This window comes from Protopterus annectens, chromosome 14.part0, assembly GCF_019279795.1.
Source record: "Protopterus annectens isolate FY-2018-M chromosome 14.part0, PAN1.0, whole genome shotgun sequence".
Taxonomy (NCBI): Eukaryota; Metazoa; Chordata; order Ceratodontiformes; family Protopteridae; genus Protopterus; species Protopterus annectens.
In genome coordinates, this window is record NC_056748.1 from 1,093,518,028 (window position 1) to 1,093,535,461 (window position 17,434).

Sequence of the window (17,434 nt, forward strand, 5' to 3'; positions counted from 1 at the left end):
GCAAATCCACTGGACAGGACATAAACCATTGGGGGAACAAATAGGGACCATACGTCTGAACTATCCCCAATTTCCAGGGAAGTCCCTGATTTTGACTCAATTTCTAACTCTTTCCCACTTAATCCCACCTAATACTAGTGACTTTTGTTAAAAGGTGGTAAATTACATGTAATGAATAATGACAACAATTAAGAGTTATAAACATCATTTACCTCAGAAAATGTGCATGTATTCATATGCCCTGAGCCTGTCATGTGTCAAGTTAATAGCACCAATAATTTAAATGTGTCCCTGATGTTGTTTTGATGTGTCCCTGATTCAGTTGGCATTTTTCCCCAGTCACATGAGAAGTCTGAAATGGACCGAAAGCATATATTCCACTGACAACGTTAGAAAAATGATAGAATATTAGGTATGGAGTAGCATGACTCGGCTGAAGGATGTGGGTTCCAAAACCCAATTACTTGTTTGTATTGAAGAGTGTCAGTTCTCATGTATTAGCCAGGCAGGTGCAGATTGTAAGAGGAACACACCAATAATATGAATCAAACTCTGGAGACACCGCGGATTCCATACAGTCGAACGACATGCTTTTGCCTAAAGGGCAGCCATTCCTGATACTGTAGGCATGTAATCCAATGTAATAGGCATCACAAGGTAATATCGTAGTCCTCACTCCCACCCAGGGGTGTGAGTGTCAGATGCAAACACCAAATGCAGTGCATTTGCAAGTGGAGGAGCAAGAGGTGTAAGCCTGTTCGGCCGCCAGTATGCAGAAATTACACTGGTAAAGCAATGTAGAGGATAACTGAGTGTAAGAAATTGTAACCGGAGATTAGCATTGCTTACCTCCATGCAAACCCACGCACACCTGCTCACAACTGCTTTAATGTGCCTTAATCACTCCGTAACCAACGACCTTGTTCTGCCAACAACTAAATAAATGGCCTCTGCAAGGCTCAAATCCAGGACCCTGCACATGCAGCTATTGTGATTTACCACTAAGCCATGGCAGATATACAGACATTGGATCTTATCACAAACATATCATCCAGCACAGTCATTCAACAGTATAGGAAATGTATTCCATCATGTAGATGTATGTGTGAGTGTTTATGTCCAGATATAGATACATACATATATATAGATATATCAAGAACATCCCATGTGACAACAAAGCATTACAAAGGAATGAAAAGGGAAACACCAGCAATGCCTGTATTATGTAGTGGTGTTGTCCTATGTGATATCAAGAGTCCCTCAGACAGACATGTGTCATTCATACACGCAAACATTTGTACATTGGCCATATACATCACTCTGTGCATGTTATTTACATTAATACAACAGTTCCTGTCCAATCATTATGTGAGAACAGTACTCTTGCAAGGTGCTGTGTGCAATATCGTCATCATGATAAAGGTAAATGGGGTAACAATAGAGGGACCGGTATTGTTGTGTGTACAATGGGGGTCATCTGCATCACGTGTACCTGGAACCTTTAGGAGTCATGTGCATACCAGGATCGTGTGCCTGAGAGACAGGGGTGAGGACAACTGGAGTATGTTGTGATGCATATTAAAAGGGTTACATATGTCCAGTGGACGCATGTGTGAAATGGACAGCTATGTATGGGGCAAATGTTGTTCTAGGAATCGATTGGCATTTTGTTTCTGCAGGGTGAGAGTGGGATGTGGGTGAAGGAGAGCAGGTATGCTCGTGGAGAATAGGTTGGGTAGGATTACAGACAAGACAGCATACAGGGTCAGTATATGACACATGTGGGGGGATACACCTCAGACAGGGAGGGGTGTTCGGCAGTCACAAGCCCATGAGCCCCCAGATGGAAACAGTGTGATGGAGGTCCCCAGCCATGGGCAGCCACCACTGCACCAAAACAGCCGCAAAGGTGGCAGTGATGGGGGCTGTCTAGGAGGGGAGGGCTCAGCCTGTAAATGTGACACTCTGCTCTTGAGCTGGTGCATCTGGCCTCAAAACCCCTTATTGAGCCCCCTACACACCACGTCCAGGACTGGACAACAGCGGACATGTTCCTGTCTGGACCTGCTCCCAGGGGGGACAAACCCCATCCTCAGTGGCAGTTCCACCAGAAGGTGGTGCAGAGCCAACAGAGGTGGAGGTCCAAGGCTGGGCCCCAGACATGCTGGTGCCCAGTGCCATGGGCAACTGAAGTGGGACAGGAGGTTCTGCCAGGACCTCTAAACCCATACAGCATATGGTGTTGCAGTTTAAACACAGATATGGCTTAGTAATAGTCAACATCATTCAGGATTACGTATAACAGCATGCATAGATATTACCATCAACCCAACACAACAGATTGTATACATTTGCAGAAGAGGGAGCACAACACGCGCATATATATTGCATAACATCTGTACAAAGTGTAAAAGACTTGTGACTGCAGCTATGAACAGTGGCCCATTACTGGCATGTCACTGAGAACCCCAGACAGTGTCTGTCATACCATTGTTTCATGTGACATATGTCCAATCAGGGATGTGATGGCAGTAACTCATCACTATCACCATGTACTAGCTGAAATCCTCACACTATGCTCCTGCAGTTTACAGATGTGTATTCAGTAGGTAACACAGGAAACAAATGGTTCCACACACTGACCAGTCCACAGATGACCCTACAGATGGGGGTCCCTCACAAACAGAGCACTGTTTTGTCAGTTGTAAAACATGCAGAATAGCCATTACCACACACAACTTGTTAAACAAGCAGTAGTCTCAATGAAGTATAGCTACACTTACATGCTGTAGTCATGTGTGGCACATCACCGTCCTGTCTTTAGGCTATTTCCCACTGTGTATGTTGTTTTGAGGAACATCCAGATATCATCTGTGATGCTGTTTACCAAACACCAGATCCAGGTACCACTCACAGCGACTGTCATGGGCAAACACTAACATGATGTTCCTAGATATTGTACTGTGTTTCCATGTGATTGGCTATGGGAACATCATCACAGCTGTTCCACATGCAATCAGCTAGAGGAGGACTGCAATGGGTGCAGAGACCATCACCTGATTATGACCATCACTTACAAAACACAAGCTGCTGCTGAGCAGGTGTACAACTCCACATCCACCAGAGAGTGTGTGGGAGGGACAGACAGAGGCAAAGTACATCAGAGAAGGGCTTGGAGACTAAAACCTAAGCATAATCTGTCACACACCTACCAGTACAGGGGTTCAAACCCCTGACTGACTAGTCATTACTATTACAAGTACATACAGTTACTCCATGTGCCACAAAACTGACATGTCGGTGTGCTGTAAGAACATATATATGTGCTGTGAGCGACATCTGCAACAGAGATATAGTAGACATGCATTAGGTGTAGCACACATGGCTGTCCACATGAACAGATGTCATTGTCAACACAACCACACTCTCTAATGGACTTACATTGACACAATTTGCCAGGCCCACAAATACACTTCCTAACTACTTAGTTTGCCACACTGCAGTAATGCACGGGTACTACATGAACCACAGGGGATATCCAGAGGTTCTATGGGCTAGGGAATGTGAATGTGTTTGACATCTGTCGGTATGCCAATGGGAGGTATACTGGGAGTGACTGTGGTTAGGAGCATCATACCCCACATGCAGAAACAAGGTGCCAGTACTGACATGCATGTGTGCATTGTTTCATGGGTGTGTAGTGCTTGGCTGTGCAAGATGGCTGTGCAAGGCTGGGTGAGGAGTAATCCTTGGCATCATGCCACCCAACAATGGTGTGCAGTGTGGTACAGTGGTGTAGTGTCTGCAATGTCCCACAACAATGGGCATTGTATGCACTGTCCTGACATCCTGGTTACTATTGTGTATGGCCATAGCTTTGCAATGCATGCCATGTCTGTGTTTGATAGTCCTTGACATGGACATTGCCTGGGATGTGCACGTCTCACAATAATGTAGAGTGACATGTACAAGTGTACCTGGTTTGGCTGGCACATGTTGTGCACACAGACTATTATCCTCAGATATGCCAATACTGGCCTGGTGTGGCAGGACCTGCTTATATACAGCAGGTTGACCCTGCACCTGCATTGATAGCATGATACAGGTATTCCCTGGTGTCAGTGGCATTGGTCCATACAGGGCACATGTGTAAGGCATTGTATGGCCTCTGTGGATCACATTTGATGGCACCACATATGTTGCAGGCATCCAGTGGGGAACATAGTGAAGGCACATTGTCCACAATTATGTGCTTATTGTACTGCTGTACAGGGGGCCATGCCCTCTGCAGCCAACTGCAATCACACTGTGCCTACTATCTGTCATCAATGTGCAGGGTACTAGCAACATAGCGGAATATTCTAGGTAAGTGTGTTTGTGTATGACACATGGGTTCAGAACATATTCTGGGTAATAGTAAGGTTGCATACTTTGTTCACCAGGCCTTTTGCCAGATGTATGGGTATGGCTTGCCAACACAATCCCTTGGCTGACTGATATCTGCTCTCCTCGTGAGGTGGACATTGTGACATATAATATGGGCACAATATAGGAAAACTACAAAATCCACTCTCCAACATGTCCACTGGTTAGACACTCACAGCCACCTCTACACAGGCTCTGACTGTCAAACACACACACACACACACACACACACACACACACACACACACACACACACACACACACACACACACACACACACACCTGCCATGTCTTGGAATAGAACCCCTACCTAACAAGTGTATCACACTACAGCATTACGCAGTTACAGCACGCACTATGGAGATTACTGGTTTACAGCAGTCCCAGATGTGTATTACTAGGTGGGGGACAACAGCAGGATTGCCAAAGGTGGTTATGTGAATTGTAAAGAGTATGCATACTCTAAAAAGCATTGTTCCTTTCTCAGGCAGACAGAGACACACACACAGTTGGTCTCTCTTGGAATAGAACTCCTACCTAATTAGTTTATCACACTACAGCAATACGTAGTTACAGCATGCACTATGTAGAGTACTGGGTTACAGCAGTCCCAGAGGTGTATTTCTAGGTGGGTGACATCAACAGGATTGCCAAAGGCGGGTATGTGAATTGTAAAGAGTGTGCATACTCTAAAATCATTGTTTCTTTCACAGGCAGACACACACACACACACACACACACACACACACACACACACACACACACACACACACACACACACACACACACACACACACACACTCTGGGATTAGAACATCTATCAAACTAGTTTAACACACTACAGCATTACACAGTTACAGTACGCACCATGGAGATTACTGGGTTACAGCAGTCCCAGAGGTGTATTCGTAGGTGGGTGACATCAGCAGGATTGCCAAAGAAAGGCATTTCAAGTGTACTGCGAGTTGTACATGTCTGTTACCTGCGTGTACCCGCTGCTTACTGTCACAAAAACACATTTACACCTGCTTACAACTGCCGTATGCAGTCCTAATTGAACGTATCAACAAGGATTGCAGGTATTGAACCCTGTACCATGCACACCAAGGTCACTGGATGTACCACTAAGCCATCTTCATTGTATACATGTGGCATGGAGTCTATAATGCACATCTTACTACAGGTATTCCACAGTACTGAAAACAAGTGGGGCAGTCACTTTGTGTACATATGTATAGTACCCTTGAATGTACTGTACTCTGTGAAATAACAAAGACAAGTCTACATCTGTACAACTGTCATAACTATATATATATATAACCTGAACTGGAGTATGGCCATTTGTGGAATGGACAACTACTATCACTATACAAGGTTACAGTGGGCATGCTCATACACTTAGTAGCACAGGGCCATTTGGGATGCACTATGACTACAACTACACAATGTTATACTGGGCATACTCATACACTTAGTAACAAAGGGCTTGTTGGATGCACTGACTCATATTACACAAGGTGGCAGTGGGTACACTCATACACTTAATAGCACAGGGCTGTTTGGGATGCACTCCGATTCTAACCACTGAAGGCCACAGTGTACATGCTCATACAATTACATGTAGAGAACACATTGTAATGGACTCCTATTGTAAACACACAGGTTTACAGCTAGGTACATCTTACCTGTCAGTATATATGCACATCATACTGGTTTACTACCTGATACCTGTATGTGGCCCGTAAATGATATATCTGTGTCTGTGCTGTGTGATACACATGCATACATGTACATGAAGTACTGATATATATATATATGTTAAGTATACACATTCATGCATGTGTGGACATGACGGACAATAGGTTACCTGGGTCGCACAGGCAGATGCTGCCTACAGCATGTGTGACACACCTTGCTGCCCTGAAAGGCATACATTGATAGCAGGTTGTGGACAGTGGCATTATACGTGGAACAGTGGCATGTACAAGCATAATGTGCGAGGCACCTTGTGTAATGGTACTGAAGTGCAGGTGTCAAGATGACCTCTCCCGGATGTGTTAGTAGTTATCATTATTAGCAGGACTGCTACCCTAAGTATATCTCACATTGGTCATATACACAAGTTCTGCTGCTGTCCGCCACCTTACATGAGGCATTTGCTACCAAGCACATTAATGCCACTCACAGTGATGTCATGGTATGAGTGGCAACTGCTAGACCAAAACAATGAGTCAATGGCCTGCTGTTATTATTATGATGTTGTCCAGTGTCTGTCATTCCGGGCTGTCATGACCGAACAATGAGCCTTCAACACAGAGCACATGCATCCATGTTTCACGTGCGTGTGTGGATAATACCTAGGTTGCTTTTACCCATATAGCCACATTCCAAGGCAAATGTCCTACACCCAGAAGTAACACCCTGACACCTACAAGACAATTGCATTGGATGCTTATGCTAACCAGTGCTAGATGTGTGGCATTAGCAATCCATTTGCTCAATGGAGAACCTGCAGTGGGGAATACTGACATCTGTGCAGTGAGGAACACCTGTCTGAAGGCTCTGTAGTGCACAACTGCACTACCACCATATAATTCAGATCCAGACATGTGGGCCATAACAGTGGTATGGACCCTTCCAGGTGGTGGTGTACACATATTCATAAAGGCTACTCACATGTAAAGACCACTACTCCAACATAACGCATCACAGATGAGTCAGGTACAGGTGACAGTGGCAAATGCTGCATTCTAGGTTGTATCCTCATATACATCCACCACCTTGTCCCCAGACTACCAACACACATCCATATGTGATATTATTATTTATTTATTATTATTTATTTGCATTTGTTAACCAGATTGGGCCAGCTGGGTAAGAATTACCCTTTTTCAGTGGAGACCTGAGGGGAAAAGCCCCAAACAGACATACAAATACATATGAATAGAGACAAATTAACAATATTACAGAGGAAAACAATATTATGGGTACAATGGATAAGAAAAACAAACAATGAAAGTTTGAGAATATGAGTAAAGTAGGCCAGAGGCATGCATGCAAAAGATTTATGAAAAGGTGTTCTGAGCAAGATCTCTGAATTAAGTTAAAGTAGGCAAAGAAATGATGATTTATGTGTGGAGTTAGTAGTGTGGGAGTTTTAGATGGGAGCATGTGAAGGACATTCCCACTTGGAGGATAGATGGGAGAGAAGCATGGATTTGAAATTGTTGTGGTTATGTATATTACGTAGTGGTGCGGGGAGATTGTTCCATAGTTTGGCTATAGTGTGGGATAGTAGTAGTTTACCAGTTGGGTGGATGGGTTTGTGTACATGCAGGAGGTTTTGGCCTCCTGATATGACATAGTATGGTAGACCACCAGATAACCCTCGATTGGTGGACTGTACCTAGGCCTACATCAACTGTGCAAAGTACCCATGTACAGACACAGCTGCATAATGTGTTATGCAATGCAATAATAACACTGTTTGTAACCAGCTCAGTTGTACACATACCAGGTCCCTCAGATGTTGTCGGTATTAACACAGTCGACTGTTGATGTACACCAGTAAACAACACCCTCATGGATGGATATGACCTAACTGTACCTGCCATAGATATGTACATCCCACACTCATACAACATAAATGACATTACCATAGCTTTTGTTATCCTTTCTACATACAGGTGGCTACAGTCATTACACACATGCACATGGCAGATAGCATGCTAATAGCACATAAGGTTTGATATCTGTGTTAACAGAGGTAATATTCCCTCTCTACTGGTCACCCATGACACCTATCATATCATACAACACCCCATGTGGCATGTATGTCTTTAGACATGTCCACCTAATGCAATGCCTACAAATATACCCAAATAACAGGACCATAGGACCTACACAAGGCCTGTATTGACCAACTCAGGGAAATCCAGCTCTGCTCTGTATGTTCCTCAGTAGTCACAGGTAATATGTTCATGATGTGTACAGCCATGTGTGGTCACAGCTCCTACATATACACCATGTCAACAATTGCAAGCCATGCATGCTGTGTGCTGTCTGGACATTACCTTTAGTACCACAGTAGCCAGTACATGCTGGGGTGAGATGTTTACAAGCCACAGACCTTGCACATGCTTGAATGAGTGTACTGCCTAGCTCTAACAGAGCACATTACTGGCACTCTTCCAGTAAACATGAAGTGTGTGTGGCAAATATGATGTTCTCACTGTTGACCATTACAGTACCCTGGCTTCATCATGGCACTGTCAAGTAACAGTTTGTAGGAGCATGACATGGAATAATAGTGTTTGTGTTTCGCTGATATGTGCTGTTCTCATATATGTACACTTGGCTACTCGGTGAAGGTGGTGGTGACCTACCAGTACATGAATTCAACAACTATTATGGTGTAATGCTCAGCTATATTTCCCACATGGCGTGGGGTAGGTGTGGAATGTATCCTCTTGACCTGCTAGTGCACTTACTGATGTAGACTGCAGATGTGTACATGTATTGATGTTTGTGTAGATTCCATGTGTGTGCAGTATCTGATGTCTGAAGGTGACTGTTGTGTTAGTACATCATATTGTTGCAATACAGCCTCAACATTGCCAACTGTATATGGTGATATGCTCTAAGTACAGTAAGCCATACATGAGGTATGGACAGATGTTTGGACATGACTATTAAGTGGTGGGGCTTCTTTGCAGATGAATGATTACTGAGGACAGCCCACTGGTGTGTTACAACCATTCCTACAATAACCTTTGTAACTGCTAAGGTCAGGTTTTGTTAATTGAAGTGGAAGACAGACAATGTAGAATGCTGTAAGGGTGACACTGAAGGCAAATCTCATGACACCTGTAACAGTAATACCTCCCCTGTGCATATATTGTGCATATATCAGCACAGTTGGCAAAGGAAAGAGTCAGTAAGCATTGTACTGGATGCGATAGTGCTGTACTTCTGTAGTACCTATCATGTGATAGGCAGTTGTTTGATTCACAGTACTGGCAAGTGTGAGTGTGTGTGTCCATATATGTCATGTATGGTTGGGAATACATCCCACATGTTATCACTCTCCTGAACACTGTTGTTGACAGCAGTACAGAGTGAAGTGTAGAAAGAAAGGCATAGGCAGGTGGTTAAACCTCACACATGTAAAGTGTCTGCATGTGTGTGACATAGGTGTATATCTTTGTGAATGCCGCAGTGTGTGTGTGTGTGTGTGTGTGTGTGTGTGTGTGTGTGTGTGTGTGTGTGTGTGTGTGTGTGTGTGTGGCTGTCTGTGTGTATGACTGTCCGGTCCCTGGAGTGAGGCTGTATTTTACCATAGTGAAATGTTAATGCCCCCTCCCCCCATCCACTCAATGCAATCTAGCATCCCTGTTGATATTATCAGTCATAGATAGGCATTCTAACTGCCTGTTAACATGTACATCCTGGGGTGTGACCTGTTGTTATATAACCTACTGATGGACCCCCCTCCTCACATACACTCACTGCACTGTAGTATCCCTGTCGATGTCCTTGTTCTTAGGCCATTCCAATTACCTGTACATGTGTAATCTCTGTGGCACGTCTTGTAATTGCGTAGTACTATAATGATGATATGCACATAGGCAGGGGTTCTTATCCAAACACTGGCAACTGTGTGTGTGTGTGTGTCAGAGTGTGTGTTACTTTGTCTGTGAATCCCTGAGTGTGTGGGTGTGTCTGTGTTTGCATGCTGTCATGGCAGTGGGTATTACTGCCTCCCAATGAGAAGTCACTATTTCCACTGGCCTTTACCCTTGTCATCCAGCATACCACTCTTTTACCTCCTCCACACTCCAGGTAACTATACCTGTGATGTCACCCACTATGGATGTGATGGCTCTAAGCACAGTAGCTTACTACGCAGCTATCATGCTCTTGGATCATTAGAACAGTAAACATAATTGAAACATGAGAGAATATAACTGTGATGTGGAAGCTACAAAGTGCATGCAGGTATTGTCATACTGACCTGTGGGTAGTCAACATGTACATATGGGACACTAACCGCAAACACCGACATCCCTGGCACATGCAACTACATCTGAAAAAGGAAGGCAGAACATCTAGATCAACATACTGTTAGTGTTGTTACACATGATACATACTGTCAAACGTAAACATGCATTCTAAAACTGTAATACATGGTATGTCTGCTGTCTGTCAACACTACTCAACAATATTAATCTACAATTGTCTAACTAATATGTTCACCCTGTGCATCAAATCTTATGAACATGTCCCTGCATCGATGGTGTGGATGACAGGGATGTGACACAGGCATCATCATATGCACAGGGTGATAATGTTTGCCAGAGGCCTAGGCTGCACCACTGGATGACATCATGTGTGTGTGTTAGGGCCTGTGATATCATTAGGCATGTGTGGATGTTATGCGCGCGTGTGTGTGTGTGTGTGTGTGTGTGTGTGTGTGTGTGTGTGTGTGTGTGTGTGTTGAGGTGCCCAACATTTGTTTCCAGTGCGTGTGTATGCATGCACACAGGTCTGGCATGTGGCTGGCCTACACAGAAGTATTATTGACAGCTGCAGACTGTACAAGGCAGGTTTCACAGTTCATGGTGTCCGGCCATGGCCATGTGACCTGTGCCTGCCAGGGGTTGCACGGGCATTACCAGGCAGAGGTCCAGATTGGGTACTGTTTGATGACACATGTCCACTGGAATTGTGTCCCTGTTGGGACCATCCAAGACCACGTGCATGTGGCCTGCTGTGTCCTGGTGTGGACTGCACAGCACCAGCTGCACTGCTGCTGCTATCGCCACTATGGGAGCAGGCATGTGCAGTAGCATGTTCATGTAGACCTTCAACAGGTGATGTAGCTGACATATGTCCACGTGCTCAACACCTCACTCTCACCAGATGTTCCAGCACAGACATTCCACGCTCGAGGATTGACATGCCATGGTCAAGGACTCCCACCATGTCACCCAATCGTCTATTCAAAACATCTGTAAGATGATCGTGAGCATTTGCAAGTGCCTGGATGTTGTCAGTTAATGAATGGACAGCAACCCTCTGAAGCCTCAGACCTTCTCTGTTGTGCCATTCAGCACATGCCTGTGCCTCCCATTACAGCCTGAAACATGTGTCTGGTGACTCCAGCTGATGTGCTTTGTCTCACAGGGGCATGTTGGCCAGTGGTCCTCCTATGAGCAGCACTGCCACATGCCTGTGTGGGACATCAACAATCTGTTGACTGGGATCATGGTGTGCAGGCACACCTTCCATAGTCTCCACACTTCCCTGTTCCATGCTACCACCCGCCAACTGTCCTTCCTCTATGGCCAGTGGTGATGGAGTATGTGCAAGCAGGGGAACTGTGTGTGAGGATGAGGGAGAGACAGGTGGGATGGCAACCAATGGCACAGAATCAGTCCCTGACAACCCTGCCTCTGCCTCAATCATACTATCATCATCACTGCTAGAGTCTGTGGGGGCACTAACATCAGGTGGACCGCAGGAGGGCAGCACACCTACATCAACACCTGTAAGGGGAAGACAAGAACTGTACATTACAAGTTATACAGACAGACAGAGAGACACACAAAGACAGACAGAGACACACAGACACACACGCTATATGCAGGTGATATGGCAGATGCCATTCAGCTTAGACAATTATAGTTTCAGCTTAGACAATTATAGTGGTAGTTATCATGTATCCCTGAGTTGCACACAACAGCATGCATGTGTTATAGCAGATGGCATGCACCTTACACAATTATAGTGGTGGTTAGCATACATACCTATATTGCACCATTTGTGTTAGTAGCATATGCTCCATACCTGCAACACAAGGCATGCATTTTGCACCATTGCACCGCACTGCCATGGTGTGTGCAACATACACCAAATGTCAACAGACCATTGCTGACCTTTGTACATCTACCACTGATGCTTTGTGTTGGCCACCGCCCCTATGTGTGAGGGCATGAGCAGTAGGGTATGTCGACTGCATACTATGTTTGCCTGAGCCCTAGCTTGCATATCTCCCCCAAAGCAGTGCATATCTGCTCAACATTATTCCGCCTATCCCTGAGCCTATCCCTGAGCTGAGTCTAGACATTGTGCATGTGGCTCTAGACACATGTTTGACATGGCTGTCCCTACTTTGCAATGGTGCCACAGACCAGCACAGGTTTACAGTACACTGGCCTGCTGTGTGGTGTATGACCTTGCCAATGACATGTAGTATGACATGTCTTCCACTGACGTGCTGAATGGCATGCATACATGTGTAACACAATGGTGTCCTTTCCAATCTACAGTATGGTAATGGTGTCCCAATGCAGGGATGTGTTATACTAACGGGCCTTCAGCTGATGCTATGCTGACTGTCCACCCTACAAATATGCAGGGACACACTGCACATTGAGCTGATGTGCATAGCCATTGCAGAGTATCATGTGGCTTCACAACTGCTATATATTGTGAGCTACTGCCACAGTTCATAGCCATGACTATGTTCACATACAATACATATCTAATGTGGAATGTGACCCATGTCACTGAGGTGTATACACACTAAACCCTAATGTGGAATGTGTGACACAGGTCACAGAAGGGTAAACAGATGACACCCCTGCACATCCGCAACCATATTACTGATGCATGGCAACTGTGCCCACACATGGCTAACAGCAGTACTGTATGTCACGCATGCCATCTGTGCACCTCACACACATGAGGAGCAGGTATGACAGTGATGTCTGACACCAACAAGGTAAATGTACTGTATCTGTGGCTTTATGTGGTTGTATGTGTATGTTGTGCAACACAGGTATGTATTTGGATACTGTATAGGTGAATGCTTCCATGTCGTGACACACTCAAGATGTTCAAGACATGCTATGTAGTGGTTTCATGTTATGCCTACACAAGCTGTGCACAGGCCTGTATGATGTTTAGTGTTTCACATCTGCAGTATCACCATTACACAAAGGCCATAGTTGTATTGTGTCGAGCCAATGTACAACAGGGTTTATGCATATGTACATCACTTTTACTGTATGTGTTGCTTCATGTCTCTGGCCATCCTCCATGGCCATGTGTACACATGCTCTGTCCAATGGTTGTGATGGCCATCTTATTTCACATGCCAGTGTTATCCCATATGACATACACCCATAAATGTCATATGCACCACTGAAAACAGGGTCATGCAGACAAAGGGTGGTGTGTATGGGATGTGAGACATGTTTTGTGGGATAGCTGAGCAGTGCTGCAGTCAGCCCACTACATGTCATGGACATGTCAGATAGCACATGACATTGTGTGACATTCATAGCAAGGGTATACTCCACAAGGGTGTACCCTGTGGGCCGGTCATACTCCAGCTCCAACACATTTAGAGTGTGTGCACACATATGCTCTCTGTATAGTACTGTTCATATTCCAAACATGTGTAATGTTGATATGTAGTACCTCCCCCTACAGTGGAACACACCTCCACCATTGTATTCACTGTTGTCCACACATATGGCAATGACAGTTTGGAAGGTTTAGTGTAGGTGTTTCATATAGTCTTCAATTGTTTCACAAAGGTAAACATTGTGATGCATTGCAGGTCTGACTAGTGTCCATTAACAGGACCACCATACATTATGTGTACATGTGTTATGGCAGATAGCATGCAATTAATATGTTCTGTGCATTATCAAGCCTGGTAAATAATAGCAATCTCACCTGACACAGGCTGCTGTCACTGCAAAATGCCAGAGGTACCTAAACAGGAGTGTCACAGCAGTAAGATCATTATCCACACCTGTGTGATAGCTACAGGGTGCAATGTCCATGTTAGCACATAAGCCAGTACAATACATAATACTATGGAGTATGCACATCTGTGCATACATAGAGTAGCAGACTATAGTATGTGGCATGTGTGCATACATGCCTTGCATATGATGTTACATTACATATTGTACAGTAACACATGTAACTATTTGAAATATAGTTGTGTTTTATCTGCAGTAGTGACTTACCAGGCAACTCCAGGCTTGGTGGTTGAGAGACACTCACTTCCACAATATCAGCTAAAGCTTGTGGATGGAGGTCTGCAGGTGTCCCCAGGTTGGCCAGTAGCTCCTCAGTACATGTGAGGGGGAGCTAGCCCCCACCTGTTGCACCTTGTTCCCTGGCGATTGCATTAGCATGCTGTTTCACCCATCTTATGAGGTCAGTGCAGTGTCGGCACAACTGCCGATAGGTGCGATTGTGACCGCCAACATCATTTACCCTCCTGCAGAGTTCCTCCCACAGGGTATCCAGGGTATCTCACTTCTGTCATCCTGTGGCACATGGCTGAAGAGCGTTGTGTGGTTGTCAAGGAGGTATGGGACGAGGACCTCATCCTCAAAGCAGCTGTATGCTGGCAGTCTGCTACATGGCCTACCTGGAAGACATAATGATGGAGACAGGTCACAGTACCTCACAGAGACCTACAGCAGTACAGCTGAACATACATGTGTATTACATGTATTAAGATTACAAATACATCTTTGCAAATCTACATGACACTAACACCACTGATATGTATAAGTCACAAACATTTGACACTTACTGGTGATGCGATGTTATCACCATATATGTGTGTGTCATGTGATGACATTGCTCATACACCATGTGGATGTTGTCTTGACATGGGCATGTCTGTTTGCCTATACTGGTGTTTTTACCTATGAGCACATGCCTGGATGTGTTCACATTAATGAAATCGACCTTAATGATGTGTATATGTCACATATATAGTCATACATAGCCATTAGGGACATGACCTGTGACCTTGCAGACTTGCAAGCATGTATGTGTTTTGCCATATACATCTACATGGCACTGTACAGCTGTGTAGCATCCTGCCATGTATTGCCTATGTTGCACATGTGTAACATTTGGGACAATAGCTAGCCTGATGGTATTTGTAGGGTTGGATATCAACTATAGCATGTATGGTCATAGTGATCTAGTAGGCTATATGCCCTGGGCCATTTATGAGCCTAGGCAGACAGGTTACCTAGCTGTAGGCAACAGACAGGTAAGTTTCAGTGGCCAGTTCAAGCAGTGCCATAGAACTGATCCACAGGGTTACTGATATATTTGGCATGTGGTCATCACACCATGTCACAGAGAGGGGCAATGTGCAGCTTCCCTGGACAGGGATGCATAGTATGGCAAGTGTATGTTAAGTGTATGGGACAGAGGTCTGTCAGGCATGTTGTGATCCTTGTACTAGAACGGTGGATGTCCATGACGTATGTGTTTATTTGGGATCAGGATGTGTTAAGTGTAGCATGTCCAACACCTCTGCGTTGGACATGGCTTTATTCAGTGTAGGCTGCATGCTACATAGTGCAGCTAGGGATTGGGAAGGGCAGTGTAGGCCATCTACACATGGGCAATAAGCCTTCAAGGAAATATGTGATCTATTATGGGTCACATGGGTGTTGAGTATGGCTGAAAAAGTATCTCTATATTCCTGGATTTCACCCTGTCATGATTAGGGGTGCCACATACTAACTATCAAAGGAAAGTACTGTCCAGCTGCATCTCATACACACAGTTGCCATTATGTTGACCGCTGCCTAGGTGGTAGTTAATGGGTACAGTGTTTGTAACATAGGGGATGACAATGCAATACTTAGCTGTCAGACTGTGGCCATATGTCACACACCACACATCTGACACACTAAGGCCATTCTGCATGTTGAACAGAGCACACATTGAGTCGACTATTGCTCCTAGTTCATAGTCCTTTGTAAACATTAATAGGCTGATGCCTTCTGTGTTAGTCTGTGTGGTATAGATAACAAAGAGTGTGAGTACCAGGAATGACCCCTGTATTACTGTGACTGGCACTGGTTTGATGTGCATGTATTAGTCAGACACCTTCTGTAGTGTTGGTTCTGCCAGCAGTCCAGATGCCAACTACTCCTGTGACATAGGAATATACACCTAGTTTACTAATTGTAGCTGGAACACAGTATGGGTGATGGTGTCCTACGACCTGGCAAGGTCATGATATGCAGTGTGAATCAACCCTACTGTCATCTATATCTGTACCGAGTACATCAAATACGTTGATCACAGTTCATAGCTGTACAGACCAGACTCAGCATGGTAGTTGTGCACTATGTCCCATTATCAATGGTGTCTCCCCCTTTGTGGGGTGTGATAACTGTTGCTGTGCACCATTTGGTGTATACACAGCCTGACATGAAGCTATGATTGAACATGATGTGTATGTGGATAGCTGAATGTTCTTACATTTGTGTAGGATACACCCTGGGATGTTGACAGGTCCCATGAAAGCTATATGTATGGCTTTAGAGAGTGCAGCTTGTACCTGCACAGCTGTTAGTGCAGAGACCCTGTAGTGTACATGGATATATTACTAAATATACCTGTTGGAGGGGTGGGAGTGGGTTTAGGTTCTCCGAGACCCTATCTCGATGAACAGGTGCTATTTTATTTTATTTATTTTTATTTTACATTTGTTAACCGGGCTAGTCTGGCTGAATACATGTCCATTTTCAGCAGAGGCCCGAGGAGAAAAGCTCCACTATCAGAATAAGACAATACAGTTTACGAAAACATTACTAAATTAACACTAACATAATGTAATGAGGCAAAATACAAATGAATATACAGTTATCCTGGACTAGTCTGAGTAGATGACAAACAAAGTTCAGTTAAGGGGCTAAGGAGATAAGCTCCAGTATCTAAAATACAAAGTAAAGTTAAAAAATATCATTAGTCAAGTTGAAAAATATCATTAGTCAGTAGTCATGATAACAAATTAGGTATTAGGAAAAAGCAAGAAATCTGTTAATATAAAGTGTTAAAAGAACAGGTTGGAATTTTAACAGGTAATTATGTAGTTAAAGATAAGGAAAAGGTAGAAAATAAGGTAGACAGAAAGTGGGAAAAGTATATTATCTGTTTGGTACAA